General features: G+C 38.1%; 1 long non-coding RNA gene and 1 other non-coding gene across 2 annotated transcripts; one reads left to right on the forward strand and one right to left on the reverse strand.

Annotated features, from left to right (window-relative positions):
• Nucleotides 1–6,956: 6,956 nt before the first annotated feature.
• TRNAI-UAU (transfer RNA isoleucine (anticodon UAU)) lies at nt 6,957–7,030 on the reverse strand. Its single transcript has one exon. It is a non-coding gene; the product is annotated as a tRNA-Ile (tRNA).
• A 10,200-nt stretch (nt 7,031–17,230) lies between these two features.
• Nucleotides 17,231–17,972, forward strand: LOC131242787 (uncharacterized). The gene is made up of 3 exons (XR_009169724.1): nt 17,231–17,370; nt 17,521–17,571; nt 17,877–17,972. It is a non-coding gene; the product is annotated as an uncharacterized LOC131242787 (long non-coding RNA).

Genomic DNA, 17,972 nt, shown 5'->3' on the forward strand with positions numbered 1-17,972 from the left:
TCCATGGCTAAAATGAGCTGAGAAATTAAATGGACAACGTGGATTAAATACATACATCACGTGTGGGGCCCGTTGGGGACCCACAACCCCTGCCCCTTTAAATCAAATTGCTGGCAGCGTCTCTCTCTTCTTCTTTTTTTTATACGTGTAGGTGTGTGTGAGTTTGGCCAGCCGGGCCAATGGATGAATGATTTGGATGCCATACAAACATTTTGGTGGGGCCCACTATCAATGGGTCCCACATGAACTCTATAATAAATTAATTTTATATGTTTTCTCCTATGCATCCCCACCATTAATAGCATCATCATCATTATTGCAATTATCTTCACCATCAATCATACTATCTTCATCATCCACACCATTAATCACATCATCATCAACATCATCTCTACCATACATAAACACAATAAAAATAAAATAAGAATGAGTAGGGTGGGTGTACTCACCTTGATGAATTAGATGGATGGTTGAGATGAAATTAATGGTTGAGATGGATGGAAGGGATGTGATTGATGGCCCACCAAGATCAATCCTCTCTCTCTCTCTCTAATTGTAGAAAAATGGTGAAAGGCTAAGGGGTGGAGGTGTATTTATAGAAAAATGGATAAACTTTTGGTTAAGTTAGGCTAATGTGATTAATATTAGCTTAGGCTATAATTTTGATAATTAACTCATGATTTGTAATTAATGGTGGATTAAAGAAGCATGGGATGACATAGTTTGATGATGTCATACATGAGGTGTGGCATGGAGAGATGTTGACTTTGGGGAGCACATGAGAGATGGGAGGTATGGGTATGTGACATCACACACATGGGTAGAGATTCTCTCACCCATGTGTGGCATGTACATGTGTGCATGACATGTGTTGTTCACATGTGTGGAATGAAATACATGGTGCCATGCGCACATGATACAGTTATTATTCTTCACGGCGTATCTCACTAACGGAGTATCATACCGACGCATGGGTGGTACCTCCACGATCGCGGCGATGGGACGGTCGATATGAGATAGGTTTTAAGGTCTTGGGGTTCTGGTCAGTTAGGTGTGTACTTATGAATGATCAATCCATGTCTAGCTAAGGGCTTCAATCATCATAAGCATGGAAAATAGTACCGAATGGACCGGGTGTTACAGATCGTTTCTCCAAGATGACGCACTTTATCCCATGCAAAAAGACCCTCGATGCAACACATGTGGCGAATCTATTTTTCAGGGAGGTCGTACGGCTATACGGGGTCCCCAAGACCATTACTTCCGATCGTGACACGAAGTTCATTAGCCACTTTTGGCAGACTTTATGGAATCAATTCGATACATGACTTCAATTCAACAGTGCTTACCACCTATAGACTGATGGGCAGACCGAAGTTGTGAATTGCACGTTGGGAAACCTCATTCGCTGTATATCAAAAGAAAAACTGAAGCAATGAGCTTTGGCCTTGTCTCAAACAGAGTTTATATTTAACAACATGGTGAATTGCTTGACATGGAGATCACCGTTCCAAATTATCTACGGACGAGTGCCTCGCCACACACTTGACTTGATCCCTCTGCTCAAGCACCCAGGTACGAGCATTGCAGTAGAACATATGACAGACAATATCATGGGCATCCATACAGAAGTGCAGACCAAGCTACATGCCTCGAACGAGAAGTACAAGGAACAAGCGGACAAGCATCGGCGACAAAAAGTGTTCGAGGTAGGCGACCGCGTTATGGTCCATCTGCGCAAAGAGAGATTTTCGACCGGGATGTACAACAAGCTGAAAAATAAGAAGATTGGACCCGTCCCAATCATTCGAAAGATCAATGACAACGCTTATGTTGTTGATCTTTCAGATGACATGGCGATCTCACGAATTTTCAACGTCGCGGACCCGACCGAGTATCATGAACCAGAGCAGGATGAGAACTCGAGGACGAGTTCTTTTGAAGTGGAGGGGACTGATGTAGAGTGGGTCGCGGATAGTTTCATGGCCAAGATGGATCAGAAAAGGCCCGATTGACGACAAAAGTGATCCGGACCGTCGGACCTTAGATCGGGCGTATCTCGCAATCCGGAATGAGTTACCTAACGTCAAATATATGATTTTGGGGTAGAACAAGCTACTTTAGCCAACCAACCCTGCTATGCCGGGTTGTGCAGCCCGGAATTGCGAAAAACCCCTGGATCGACGATCGTTTCCCTGTTTTAATTTCGTTTTTACTATAAATAGTAAGTTTTAGTTTGATTATAAATCTTCATCCATTGGGCTTTAGGAGTTGCGCCCAACGTGAAAAGAGCTTAGAATAATTAGGAGAACGGTTTGGTGAAAACAAATAGGACACTTACTATTTTTGGCCAAAAACCTTGCGCACTAGTAGACATCACGACCGTCTATAAATAGTAAGTTTACTATTTATAGTAAGTCGCGGATTTTAGGAGTTTGAGTTGTAGTTTGATTCTGATTTCCTTCCCATTGCTTGGTACCCCTATTTAAAGGGTTGTGAACTCGTTTTTATTGATCAATTAATCAATTTCGAATTTATTAGAATTTTTTTTTCTATTTTCTGCTTTCTTTCCTCGTGGATTCGAGAAGTCTCTGTGAGGAGTCCAGAGAAGCTCCATGGATTCGGAGTAGTTATCCTCATCACGTTCATCCTTGCGTCAGAAATCTACTTTAACCATCACTTAAGATTAAAAAATTAGCCATATTTGTTATGGGAAAATGTGAGCAAACTTAATAAGGACCGACTAAAGCAAACCGAATCAATCAGTAGGGCCTTGGAAGGAGAACATCACGACAAGTTCGGCCTTGCTTCTGAACTATGATATAAAAACTAGGGTTACTGGGAAGAGATAGATGGGGCAATCCGAGCCTAGCTCTCGTCTAGGGCTCTCATCCGAAGAACTACAGCCCTGTATCAGCCGAGCCGAGATCTTGTCTGGAGCTCTCATCTGAAGAACTACGGCCTTGGATCGGCTGAGCCTAGCTCTTGTTTGAAGCAGTTATCCAAAGAACTACGACCATTAATCGGTCGAGCCGGGCTCTTGTCTGGAGTCCTCATTCGAAGAACTACGGCCCTGGATCGGCCGAGCCGAGCCCTACTCACATCTCGGATACTGGAGACGTACTCCGACCATAAGGTCCGACCAACGACTCGGGAGACCGAGTTCCGGAACCAACCCTAGTATGGACGTGGCTGAAGATCATGCCCATAGATACGCCCCATTAAGGCATACGGGAGAATGAATCGGCGCACGATCCAAAGATAGAGGCAGACATCTTCGCGTGTGCGACATCCGCTTGATTGAGTAAATCGTGCCGAGATTGACGGCCATGATCCCATCGCCTCATGGGTATAAATACTAGAGGAACTCATTGCAATAGGTATGCAATATCTCCGACCCTCTCTCTACATTTCACACTTTAAACCCAAATTCCCTAGCCTGACTCAGGCATCGGAGGGTCCTCTGTTTAAGCCAGGGTCTCTTTTGCTCACCTTTCTGTGTAGGTTCAGGGTTCATTTCGAGTCCTCAGCATTGAGTAGAGGGTGGTCTAGATTTTGACCTCAACAATATCTATGATTTAGGTTAACAATACAATTGAAAACAGTGTATAGGGCAACATTCGCTTTTTATGAGATGATTCTAGCTAATTCTCTTGTAAGTTTTCTTCAAGCTTTTCTATGGTACAAGCCTACCCTATCATTATAGGGTGGAAGTTTTTTTTATATTATTATTATTATTATTATTATTGGATCTAAACTTAAATGTAGTCATCTCCGTGTGCATATGCGTAAAGATTTGAGGTGAGTTGTGGGAATTAGCCACTAAATTATCATGTTGGAAGTTTTTGCATGAGTTTGAAGCTACCTGCCAACATGACGCAACTCCCATTAATGGAGCTTGGGATTGGAAATGAGAGCATACAACTCCCATAGACGCAGGGTAATAGATTATAACATAGGTTGATTACAATTAAGCACTTATCTACTAGTTTATTACATAGGTTGATTACAACCAACAAGTTTAGACAATCAAACTACAAGACTAAATTTTCCGGACATGTGTAATGGTTCTGCCAATCAGAAATCCAAATCAGCATGCAAGACCGGGAATACCCCACATAGAAAATATGTTGTGGGAAGAAATATGGATAAACCCATATTCCTTAAACAAGCATCCATCATACTTGCCAAGGAAAAGAAAGTATGAAGATAAATAATACATGTATTTGGTAAAAACTTTCTTCTATTAATTTTTTGTATGAGTGGAGTATTATAAATACAATAATGTTAAGTTGTATGTAGACAAAATCTTTTGATTTGCGGAATCGATTAGCTAGATAATTACCTAGCTACAATGAATTTGTAAGTTGTATGAGATCTTGAATATGTAATGGAAGATTGTCTAAAGAAAGAAAAAACCTGCTAAAGAAGATAATTACATGTGTTATAGAGGCATGCCTTTGTCACCAGTGGACTAGGTACATCGTAGTCATCATCATCTAAGTCTTATTCCAATTAATTGTGGTTAGCCATATGATGCCTATTTCATCATCTGGAGTAGCTGCATCCTCTTGCATTACAAAAACCCAAAAAATAGCAAAAGGGAGAGATGGGGATCCATTAGAAAAACTCAAAAAATATACAGATTACAAGAGGCATTGGGCAGCCTTAGAATATGAGTCCAAAATGATAATAAACATGAAATTCTTGCTTCGCACCTCAAAATGGAGGGGAAAAGAGAGAAATAGGAACCAAATATGAAACATAACTAGCTGGCTATTTTTGACATAGCCCTAACTACATGCATGAATTGGCTTAGTCACATGCAACTTGAAGCTTTGGATGTTGCATCACAATCAATCATGTTTAGCTATTTTGACATAGCCCTAACCCGCTAAGCCTAAGGGTGATTTTTATTTTTATTTTTATAAATCTATAGAAGTATTTTTGTTAGAACATTGACACATTGGTCGAATGCTTATAGTGTCTCTATTACCTAATAAAGTGTTCTTGTCAATGTCAGTATAAAAGGTCTTTCCCTTGTGTTCGGCTATAGTTGAAACCCTCTAAATTTAGAGGCGCTTGGCATTCCAATCGAGTTTCAATAATGCACTTTTTGGACTGACAGAGCAGAACTAAATAAAAATAAAAAAATAAAAAATTGCTGAGTTCTCAAGCCTTCTTGGTATCTCTAACCTACTCCAAAGTTTTAAATGAAATCATGACTTGACTAAGATTTTAATCCTTGGGTGCATCTGAAATAACATCATCATTGTAGCTTTGTCCCAACTATTTTGAGTCGGCTGTGAAACAATTGCTTGGCAATAGCTCAACAACCGACCACCCACTTCATATTATATAACTAACACGTAATTACTGTTAACTAAAATGAAAAGAACTCATTTATCGCTATCCATCAAATAAGGCCTGAGTATTAAATATGAGAACTCACTTTTTTTAGTGGCTCGCCAAATAGAACATTGGTAGAAAGGGAAAAATGCATAACTGAAGTGAGAGGCTCAAGACCCTTATTAGACATGGACAGTTTGATCCTTTCGAGCATCATTGTTGTACACGTGGTATCTATTTGGGAAAATTAGAGCGGTTGATCTGGTGGGTCGACGTCACCATAGGCAACACCATGGTAACCATCTAAGCCATTTTAGATCCATGCAATTCGTTATGAGAAAAATGGACGGACCAACTATCTGCAGACTAGGTCAGCACTTCAAATAGCAGTAGGTGCGACCCAATGATCTCGTCCTCTCAGCAAAAGGTCGGAATAATTGTTGACTGACCATGATCTGAAGGAAACAAGCTACTTATCTCGGGTTGGCAAGATCTGTGCTTTGACAGATGTGACTCGACTTCGATTGTGCAGGCCAAGTCGGATCACTTCGGGTCAACCAAACCCGTCCTCTATGAAATCCAACCCGACCTATATCTGGCCGGTCCACAATCTCGGCCAAAGATGCAGGAAACTAACTCCAATATGGATCTACCCATAATTCTAGCCGAGGATCCAAAAAGATCCTCCCGCCAAGCGAGGAATCCGAATCCTGCTATAACCCGCCCTTGCCAAAACAGGGAGATGCCTTCTACGCCACCGCCTCTCCCCATCTATAAATAAGAATACCCCTGATGGTGAAAGGTACGCACAATCCTTAGCCCTAAACCTTCAACACTCAACTGGACCAGATTCCTTTCCCGACTTAGGTATTGGAGGGTCCCCTGCCCTAGCTATGGTCTTCTTTGTCCGTTCCTTGTGCAAGTACGCAAGTAAAAAGGGAATAATCAGATTTTTGCATCAACATGATTTTTGCTTATTAACGTGGACCACTGCTTAAAAGTTAACAAAAAAAAAAAAATAATAATAAAAAATCAGTAATCACCCATTTACTGGTCACTGCTGGTACAAGCTCAACCAATTTCTAGGGATTTCTCCTGTATGCATGCACACTGAAGGGTGATCAGAGCCGTTGATCTGGTCGGTCACCTAGCAAAAGGCTATGGTTCCAGAAAGCCCAGCAGCCAGACATTCCAAGAGCAGACAGAAAATGGCCGGTCAAGGAAAAGTTGACCAAAAATACGAGCATGTGTACGGTGGAGATTGTGGACACAACTGATTTACCAGGAGATTGGCGATCTTAACCTCACCAAGTTACCAGATTTTTCATCTGGGTCCCATACGATGGGTCCTACTTGTTGGACAGGAGACAATCCATGGTAGTTCGCCTGCTTGTGCAAAGGACACTATGGACAATCCTAGCCATTTATTGCATCTGGATGTTCTGTTAAAAACATACATGGCCAATTGCCTGACTAAACATAAAATACCCACTCATTGGATGACTGAGATTGTTTGATTTAGGAGATTTTTGGTCCACTGTTAAGTAGAAAAAATATATAAGGTATAAAAATAAAATGTTACCCAAAAATATTAATTCAACAGGAAATGGTCCCGGCGGGGCTCGAACCCGCGACCTTCGGCTCATAAGACCAACGCTCTAACCAACTGAGCTACGGGACCTGAGACGTTTATTTTTGTGTAATCAATCTATATGAAGTATATTTCCTATGAACATTTGCTACCCTAAACTCTAAAACTCACTGAAACTAAGTCACCATAAAAATTGAAGTTGGTATAATAATCCTAATCTCTTATTCGTGGACACTTTTTTGCCATATTAAGAACATTGGATAATTTTCATTTTATCCAACTTATAAATGTTTACCATCCTATAATTACAATTAAATAAGTGTAAATTTGGTTTATGATACATCTATGCTGGGCCCATCATTTGACTAGTTCAATTTAAATTCCTTGTAATACATGTGTATAATTTCAAGGTGCTTATATATCATATCACACTCCGCTAGAGTATGAAAGTTCTGTATTCTATCCAAATGCCAAAGTAATACTTCTTTACCGGGGGTTATTTTATAACATATGCTCCATATATCTGTTGCCCCGACTCTTAATAAGTAATCATCTCAAAAATCAGGTGGATTTGGGACTTGAGTAGGTCACGGTAAGAGAATGGTGAGATGAATAGCCTACCGTTCCATTTTCTTTCCTTTTTTTTTTTGGTGTGTGTGTCTCTCTCATTTTAAACCCTAATCGCTCAACGTTGCGTTGCAATTGCCATACCCCCCCTCATATAATTAATGGAAAAATAAACTTTCTAAACATCGCTTAGTCCTTCTCACCTCTATTCAATGTATTCATAGTGAAAAAAGGGGCTCCAAAGTTAGACTTTTATTTTTTTGATAGCTTGTTAGTACACCCCACTGTCAGTTCACACTTCACTGTTAGCCACCCCCACTAGGGATCCATACCAAGACCTCAGTGTTGAAACGAGGTATCTTTTACTCAGTCTACCACTCCTAAGTTAGACTTGATCTAGTGGACTAAGTTATGAAGAAACGCTACCATGAGCCCCATTGCATTTGGACTCATTGGCATCTACATCACCTACTTTAACTGTTAATTAGGACTCGTTAATGCTTTATATACTATCTTGAAAAAATTGTGCTAACAGATGATTCAAACCATCCAATCAGTGACATATAAAATTGGACAGCCAAGATCATTAAAAAAAAAAGATCAGCTTGCAGAGTTGGTGTAATTTTTGCCTTGTAGCTAAACAAGAGTTGAATGGTCATAATGAACAAATCTATATAGGTCTTATTCATGCCTACATGCCTCAATGTTATGTAAGTAGTTGCATGAGAAGGCATCCATGCACTTAGCCCACTGTATTGCTTTTGTTTTTAGTTGGGTCTGAAACATGCACATTTTCAATAAACCTAGAGACTGTTAACATCTTTAATCATGAAAAGGGGGCCATTATTTACTTCTATTATTGTAATCCAAACCAACTGTCGCCTTAATGCATCATCTTTGAAGACATCGTTCCATTTATTGGTGCAATATGTTAAGCAAGAGGTTTGCTCGAATAAATCCAAATGTATTGCAATACGATGTGTCCAGTTTGTAGCATTTGAATTTGGGTAATCTTCCAATGATATAAACCATTTACAAGACAAGTCTCACTTCATATGGTGGGTAAGACAACAAATAAAAGCACTTGATTGGATTCTTTCAATCCTTTAACATTTTGACTCTCTTGCTTTGGACATGAATGGTCATGTAATTTTTGTAATATGAGATCTTTTTTGAAAGCATACCCAACTTAAGGAGAGTCCTATCAAATAAACGGGATGGTAGGTTTGTGCCATCGAAGAGGCCTAAAATCAAACGGCTAGATTCCTGATAAAATATGTTGGGATGTATTCAATCAAACCCCATTGAGTACTTACAATAAATATAATGGTTAAGATTTGACGAAGAGCAGGCTGCAAATCTATTCTTGGCACAATTGGACCAAAAGAAACCTGAACGAAAGCGGACGTAGTCCATTAGATCTGGGCCCAATCCTACATAGGTCATGACGTAACTGGCCCCAAGAGCATTTGGTTTGAAGAAATCCATTTAGGAAAGGAAGAAATTGTCGTTCGAAGGCGAATTCATAAATCAAGTGTAAATTTTTATCCATGTATATTCACGGGACATACGACCTATCAATCTTTATATAGCATGCCATCAAGGGTCAAGCGGCCCTCACAGTGAGTCGGCCAATTCTCTTCACGAGAAAATGCTTCCTTTCAGTTCAAAATTACAATTTAAAAAATTATTATTTTTAGTAAACTTTTATTATGTTGCATTTTCTTTGTTTTACACTTTTGGATTTGTATAAAAAAAATAAAATAAAATAAAATTGATTGTAATCACGCCAGGAATGCTTCAGCTAATTTAGGACTTTCTAATTTTGGTAAAAATATTTTGAGTAAGTTTTGTTCTAATTGAATTAAGACTTCAATTAGAATTTGAGTCTTTCAGGTAAGTGATATAACGAAGCATTTAAGATTAATTATTGAATAATAAAATTTTAAATTTCCTTTTTTATCATATGGATTTAAGGTTCTGATTAGGTAGAGAAGACTGTTCTTTGTTACCCTGCCCAAAGTCAAGATATCACCAAAATTCTAGCATGACTTTTTTGGTTAACTAATTCAAGCATGACATTATTTACAATTTTGCTCTTATAAGACTAAAAGCTTTGCTAAGCCTGTATTTTGTACATGCTACATGCGCCGCCACAACAAATACATGCAAAATCCAAGCCATCTGGTGGTTTGGCTATGTATTTGTCGCTGGCCAAAAATAAATCTGGTCTGCTCAAAAGGTGGGCCTTAATATTGAAAAAAAGTGGATGGGTTAGAAAATTTCAACCAAGTTTTCACGAACGTACATTTGTTTTGTAAAGAATGGCCCCACATGACTGGTGTGGATTGACATGATTCTTTGTCTAGGACACCATATATATATATATATGGTCTTTACTCTGATGGATGGATTGGACCTCGCATCCATGTGATATGCTCGCACGTACATGGGCTGAGCAAAGCTCTAATAAAATTAATAATAATACTACATGAAAATTCATGGTGATGAGGTGCACCATAAGTCCATACTTCCACCATTGTAAAAGGTTGCCCAATCACTCATATTTCCTCACCTCTTTACGCAGAGAAAGAAATGAGGTTGAACACCATCTTCCTCGGGGGGATAACTGTTCCAAATCCACAAAACTTCTTTGAACTCCTTACAGAGACTTTTCAAATCCACGTGAAAGAAAGCAAGCAAAATAGAAGATAAATTCTATTAAATTCGTAATTTAATTGATGAATGAAATAAACGAGTTTACAACCTTTTAAATATGGATACCAAGCAATGAGAGAGAAATCAAAATCAAACTACAACTAAAACTCTTAGAATTCGCAACTTACTATTTATAAACAGTCGTAGTATCTATTAGTGTACAAGGTTTTCGGCTGCATCTGACTCATTAAGAGCCTCCTGAAGAGTAGACGGATCCTCCTCATTTGTAATGATAACATATGTGATATTTGAGTCATCCCTCTATCTCACTAGTAATCTACGATCCTGCAGTGGATTTCTTCTCACAGGTGGCTGCTCCAGCTGCACCTGTACCTCTGTCTTTGTTTCTGTCTCAGCCTGAGTTTCATCTCTGTCCAACTGAACGTCCACCACCAACTTTTTCGGTTCCTCTTGCTCATCCCTACGAAATAAGGATCCTTCATCAAATTTGACGTCATGACTAAGGATGATTTTTTGTGTGACCCGGTCATACAACCTGTATCCCTTCACACCACCACTATATCCGATAAACATGTATTTCTTAGCTCTTTGGTGAAGCTTATCTACTCAACTGATGGTACATGAGAGTAAGCTTCACAACCAAATACACATAGACTCGAGTAGTCTACTTGCCGACCACTCTATACTTCTTCTAGAATTTTACAATCAATAGCCATAGAAAGAGACCGATTCACTAAGTAACAAGCCGTATTAACAGACTCAGTCCATAATTCCTTACCCAACCCAGCATTACTAATCATGAATCGGTCTCTCTCTAAAGAGTCTGATTCATTCGTTCAACCACATAGTTCTGTTCTGGTGTGTAGTGCATTGTGTTATGCCTCACGATCCTTTCATCATTATAATATTAATTAAATTCACCTAAAGTAAATTCTCCACCATTATTTGTCCTTACAACCTTCACTTTTCACCCTGACAGTTTTTCCACCATTTCCTTTCATTGCTTAAAGTTAGTGAAAACATCTGATTTATTTTTCATGAAATAAATCTATACTTTCCTGGAGTAGTCGTTAATGAATGTGACGAACCAAGATGACCCTTCGTCGGAAACCATGAGCAACATCCCCCATACATCAGAATGCACATATAATCAAGAATACCCTTACATGCTTTCTGGATTTAAAAGATAACCTTCAATGTTTACCATATATACAATACTTACATATACTTAAGTAAAAAACTTTAAAAAATAGAAGTAAACAACAGTCAAATAGTACCTTCATGCCCCGCTCGCTCATGTGACCTAAACGTATATGCCACATACGTACAGACGTGGAATCTGCTATACAGACATTGTAGCTTCACTTAATGAAGTGCTCCTGATCAACTTGTAAAGTTTCTCGCTCCTTTGTGCCTTCATAACAACGAATGCCCCTTTAAAACTTTAAGGACATGATCAAAGTTGGTGAATTTGCACCCGAGTGCCTTGAGTACTCTTAGAGATATCAAGCTCCTACTCATATCAAGAACATGTCTTACCTTGGTCAAGGTATGCTCCATGCCATCAAACATCTCAGCCAAGGTATGCTCCGTGCCATCAAACATCTTAATGCACATCGATCCAACACCAACCACATTATAGGCATTGTCATTGCTCATAAATACCTGGCCACCATTGCACCCTTATAACTTATAAACCAACTCCGATGAAGAGTTATGTGTAACATTCTGGATTTTCGTGGCTCAAATATATACTTGTGCCCGAGAATTTTGGGTGTTAATAATGTAAAAATTGGATGCTTCAGAATCGCACCTTGTTTTCTCTTTCATTTATATCACATCCAGTTACATTCACGAGAGTAAAATCAACTTTATTTATGATTCCATTAGATTAAAAGAATTCAACAAATTATTAAATGCCTTCTCAATGAGAGTTTATTATATCATCAAAGTTTGCAGTAGAAATAAATAAAACTAAGCACAAAGCTATCTCTTTATTTATTCAGAATAATCTTCCGCGGGCAGATTGTCATCAGTGTCTTTAATCTGCACATCACCTGCATCATCTGTATGGTTGGAGATGGTCAATGTTCTACTCATAGTGGTGGTTATCCTTTAAGATTAACAATAATTCAAGAGATTCATAAGAGTAATGTAAGAGTTCTGATACGTCTGGTACTCCACCACTACAAGTGGTATCAGTATGCGCAACGAATATATATATGAATGCATGCCTAGTAAAGTGTGTGGCTCATCATACGTAGTGATCATCACAATGTGGAATATACTTCATAGAAAACCCAGCTTCCCCAGCATTCTCACATTACATAGATTACGTGAACACCTCGAGATGGCACAACACATGAATAAGATGGATTATATGATATGATTTGTTTATAGAGTGACTATTTGCGACATCCAATTTCGGAAGTAATGTAATGCGTACTGCAGATTACTTATATTAATTTGTGCACCACTATCCAAAATTCATGGAATTACGTGTTGACCAAGAGGGTTACTACCTAGAGCGCATTACGTCTATGATAAAATATTTGAATCACTAGTTGTGAGACATCTAACACATCACTTGCACCAAAGGGGAAATAAACTAAACCACAGGAGTTTTGGAATGCCAAGACACATGCCTAAGCCATAAAGGGAGGTAGCACAAGGATAACCTAATAAAGGAGAAAAGTAGCATTTAGCTTTCTCAATAAAAGCGGAGAATAGTAAATAGGCTAACTCAACAAGAATAAGGAGAGATGAGTAAAAAGCCAACTCAATATAGAGTGGAAGCACGCATCGCTCTCAAAATTAGCAAAGGGCAAGGCTTGTATCCATCACCCCACAAAATTAATAAAAATCATGCATAATTAAGATTATTCCTTAACCATAATTCTCAAAAGGATAAATAATTGTTAATGGTAAATCAATCAATTGCATAGAGAATCATAGTAACATGAAGGTATGCAGAATAAGATAAATCACATCAACTCAAATTAGTGTAAGCTTAAAAGAGTCCCTCACCTTATCCTTAGATCCAAACCCTAGGTAGATATCCATATAGAAAAGTTTTTATGTGAATCACGACATCGCTTAAGCAAGAGGGAGACACCACACATGTGGAGAAGGAAGAAGATGATGGCGTCTAGGCTTTCTCTTCCTCTCTCTCTCTCTCTCTTTCTCTTTCTCTTTCTCTTTCTCTCTTTACCTTGGGTGTTGGGGGATTGAGCATGTGAGTGAAGAGGAGAACGCACAAGCCCTTTATAAAAGGAGTGCGTGTGAGAGGAGGTCTATTTTACATCCCACTTGTATTAGGTTTCTCCAATTTGACCTTTTCTAACTATCTTTCTTTAAATCTAATTCATATAGTGTGTCGGGCTCGTCGAATAGGGACAGGGTATATAATTTTCTTAGTGATCCGGAATTTAGATTGGCCTATCTTAAAAATTCTCCTAACGAGTGCTAAAATGAACTTGTTCTTAATTAATGGTTCACACTTAATGATTAGGGCCCAATTTTAAGAGAAATGTTTAGTTAGGATAGACAAAAGGTTGGACAAAATTTGATGGTTGATCGATGGTGGAAAAAACCTAAATATAAAATTTCATCCTTTGTACCAAATAGAATGAACTGGTTTCAACATTCAACGGTGTAGGATCATATATCGGGGTCTAAATTTTGTATAACCTCATAATCATATGAGACTAAAGTGTGGTCTAAATTTGAGTTGCGATGGATAACAGGAAATGGTTAAATCGGAAGATTCAAATTTATAATGAGTTGGTAAGCCTAGAAAGGATAACTTCGCGCCTAAGGAAAAGCCTAACTATGTGCAATGTAAGTCGTTCATTTGAAGAGAAATATACTACTACGACTACCCACGAGGTTTCTTCACTAGATGGACACTAAAATCAATAGTTAATGGGCTAATTTGTCAATTGGGTCACTTTTACAATGTTCTAAGGGCTGAAATTTGGCATGTATGGTTAATTTATGATACATAGGCATCGTATAAAATTTCACATTAATTGGATTATGAGAACCATATGATCTAGAATTCAGGGGTCTAGGTCAATGACATTTTTATAATTATTGCTAATATGAGATTTTTGTAAAATCTAATGGTTCTACATGGTTATAGGCACGTTTTTAAGTAATTCTTATAAAAGAACTTATATCTAAATCATTATGAATAAAAAAATATTCACCAAATTAATTAAGAGAATGTACATATATCAACCAACATAATGGATGGTTAGTACTCTGATCATGTATGTAAGTGGGCGTATGGTCAGTTTTATAAATGGATGATCACAAGTGGGTTTTTGGAGTGATCAAGAGGTAGAATATATATACCGTTATATTCAAGTAACTTGTTCACATGTGTTAGTTTCTCAAATTGTAGTTTTGATGGTGGGTTAAACATATTCATAGGTGGTGAACAACCTAAACGAATCAGAATTTCAATTTGATGTGTACGAGCGGATGTAAATATCAAGTAGTTAGTTTACTATGATCAAGTGGTCAAATATCTTTACCTATCGATGGATAGTTGGCTAAACTGTTGGTTATGATAGACAAGTGGGAATACTTGGACATATGATGATTTTTTCTTAAAATCAACAGTCGGATATGGCTTGTTCTATGGATGAAGATCATTCCCAACGGTCAGATTCATGATGGAGAATAGGCGTAAGGTTAAGATAGTTAAATGAGTATCGTACACATGTATATACTAAGTTAGATTTCATGGTAACACTCGAGAACTTTCAATACTCGGATATTAAAAAGTTCGAGGTGTTACATCATGTGATATGATGCCCTAGTATCCAAAATCTACTCGTCCCTACGATCATTGTATAAATGTCCGACCATTCCGCTTGTACCTTTATCAGATTCGGCAGTGTTGGATTCTCTAGAAGAAGCCTTTGAATATTCAACGTCGAAACCGAGTAGATAGCATGAATGCCCGAGTACTAAATACTAGTAGGTCCCGTCTTCCACTGTGTTGTGGTTGATTGAAAAGGGTGTGATCTTATCCACCCGAGGGTAGAGGGTTGTAAGATAGGTTGAGTCTGACTAGCTTGTAAATGGGTTTGCTATCGGCGAGCCGGGTGGGCGTTGTCATACCACTGACGAGGTGGATAGTGAGTTGACCAGCTCGAACCCTTAACCGGGTGTTGAAACTCCTGAGAGTCCACCACCCAAGCAAGAGTAAGGATCCAATCATTTGATTATATATATATATATATATATATAGAGAGAGAGAGAGAGAGAGAGAGAGAGAGAGAGAGAGAGATGCTAATGCAAAGCTAGTTGGACCATTCAAATTGGTTTTGCATTAAATGACAAAAAAATCACCTTTCTATACACATTTAATGCATTGTGTATGAAGATTTGTGACATCGAATCTAGCCCATTTATCAAATAGGGCTACCAATAAAATTTTATGTACTAAAAATTAGTAAATAATCATCATCATTAGAATCACACATATAAGTGGAATTTATATAGTTGGAATAGATTTTTAGCAACTCACTTATCTTGTAAATGAATATTATATTATTGATTAAAAAAAATAATCTTTAACACGCTGACATAGGACCCAATCTAATGAACGAACTAGCTTTTTTAGACATGTGGGGCATCACTCCAATATATCACACATGTACTACTTATTTAATCATCCCACTTTATTTAGAAACAACCATTCTCCATGTCTCTCACTTCATTTGATGCACTACTCTCCTTCTTTAATTATTTTTACGGACGTGGTTTAGCTATAGTCGCTGCCACTAGTTCGTTCATTAGATTGGGTAGTGGTCGGTGCTCTCTGATCTGTAGGCCCTGCCATGAAGTATGTGTTTTATCCATGCCGTCCATCCATTTTTACAGATCATTTTAGTTCTTGATCCCAAAAATGAGGGGAATATAAATCTTGGGTGGACCACACCACAAGAAAACAGTAGTGATTGAATACACACCATTAAAATCCTCATAAGGCCCACTGTCCTATTTATTTGACATCCAATTCGTTGATTAGGTCATGCAGACCTAGATGAAGGGAAAAACCAAAAATCAGCTTGATACAAGACTTTTATGGCCCCCAAGAAGTTTTTAATGGTGGATGTTCAATCAACACTGTTTCCTGTGATGTGGTCCACTTGAAATTGGAATATACCTCTTTTTTGGTATCATAGCATAAAATGATATAGAAAAATAGATGAATAGCATGGATGAAACAAATACATCATGGTGGGGCCCACGGAGCACTGACCACTAGCCATTGGCAAGTGGCAGGGTCACTAGCCAATCTGCGCTCCATCTTTACAGCGCTGGAACTTCCAACCCCGCAGTGGATTAGGTGCAACCCTGTCCAAGCATAATAGGGTGCATCCCTTACCGTGGGGCTCACTTTGATCTATGTATTATATATCCATGCAATCCAATTATATTTTTATTTCATTTAAAAACACTATTCAAAAAATGAAATAGATATAAATATCAGGTAGACCACACCATAGGAAACAATATATCCATGCAATCCAACCATGCTCTTTCTCTCTTACCTTCTGTATGTGTATTTATGTAATATGTTTGCATTTATTCCCTCGTTACTAAATCTATTGGTAAGTGTGTGGAAAGCCATCCAACTGAAGAATCTTTTTTTAATGTTTTATGGCACGAGATAAGGAGTGCTACAATGTGGTATTGTCCCTAATCGGTGGTACCCAATGTGGTACCACCATAGGTTCTGAATATCAGTATTTGAGTGTGTATTGTTTCACCAGTGACTCAACTAATCTTCACAGGGTGCATTGCACAGTAAATCTGGAAAAGGAAACTATTTTCTAATACTGGGGTTCTTACATGTGGATTGTTGAATATTAAAAGTCTCCATTTGCATTGGATTATTCAGTTTCTATTTACTGCTAGACTGATTATATATATATATATATATATATATATATATATATATATATATATATATATATATTCAGTTTCCATTTACTGCTAGTGTTATAAGTCTTAGAATTCATTTGGTCATCACATCAATCTTTATGAATATAATTTTTTTTTCAAACCAAATGAAGCTTAAGCCCTTTTTTAACTCCGCCAATGCAACTTCTTGCATTGCCAGTCCCAAGCCCATGTAAAGGAGGAGGGAGAAGGGCGTCAAGGTGAGTTGTATCCTTTTATTCACGACAAATATATCCCTTTGAAATATATATGTATGTTTCAGGATGATTTGTTGTGTCCTTTTCTCCACTAGAATGCAGGACCATTTTATGAATGGGTAGGAGCAGGACTAACCAGTGTCAAAATAGCAGGATTCAACAATGGAACCCTTGACTTGTCATTTAGTAGATGGATCTTACAAGGTAACCACAGAGATTGTGTACATCCATTTAGTTTTTGTTACTGTAATTTCCAGGGTCCTGATGTTTCCTTTGTGTGTGTGTGTTGACTAGGATGTCGAAGTTTCTGATCGATTCTTTCGGTGATAGTAATGGTGATAGTAATGATTTGTACTGATTTCTAGTGATTTCCAGTAATGATCAATCACTTTCTCTGTAGTTAAAGAGATTTCTTAGTTTCTGGGCTCCTATTTTTCTGAAAATATATAGCCTTCCTTTCCCTCTTAATTGCTTTGGCACTTAATAGTTGGTTTTATTCAACATTGCAGTTTTGAAATCCAATGTGATGGCTTTGCTTCATAAGGAGGTGAAGTCTTTGGATGAAGACAGTTGGAAGTTTGCCGGGTCCCACTCCAAAATCCATC

The sequence above is a fragment of the Magnolia sinica genome, chromosome 4 (genome assembly GCF_029962835.1).
Source record: "Magnolia sinica isolate HGM2019 chromosome 4, MsV1, whole genome shotgun sequence".
NCBI classification, from domain to species: Eukaryota; Viridiplantae; Streptophyta; class Magnoliopsida; order Magnoliales; family Magnoliaceae; genus Magnolia; species Magnolia sinica.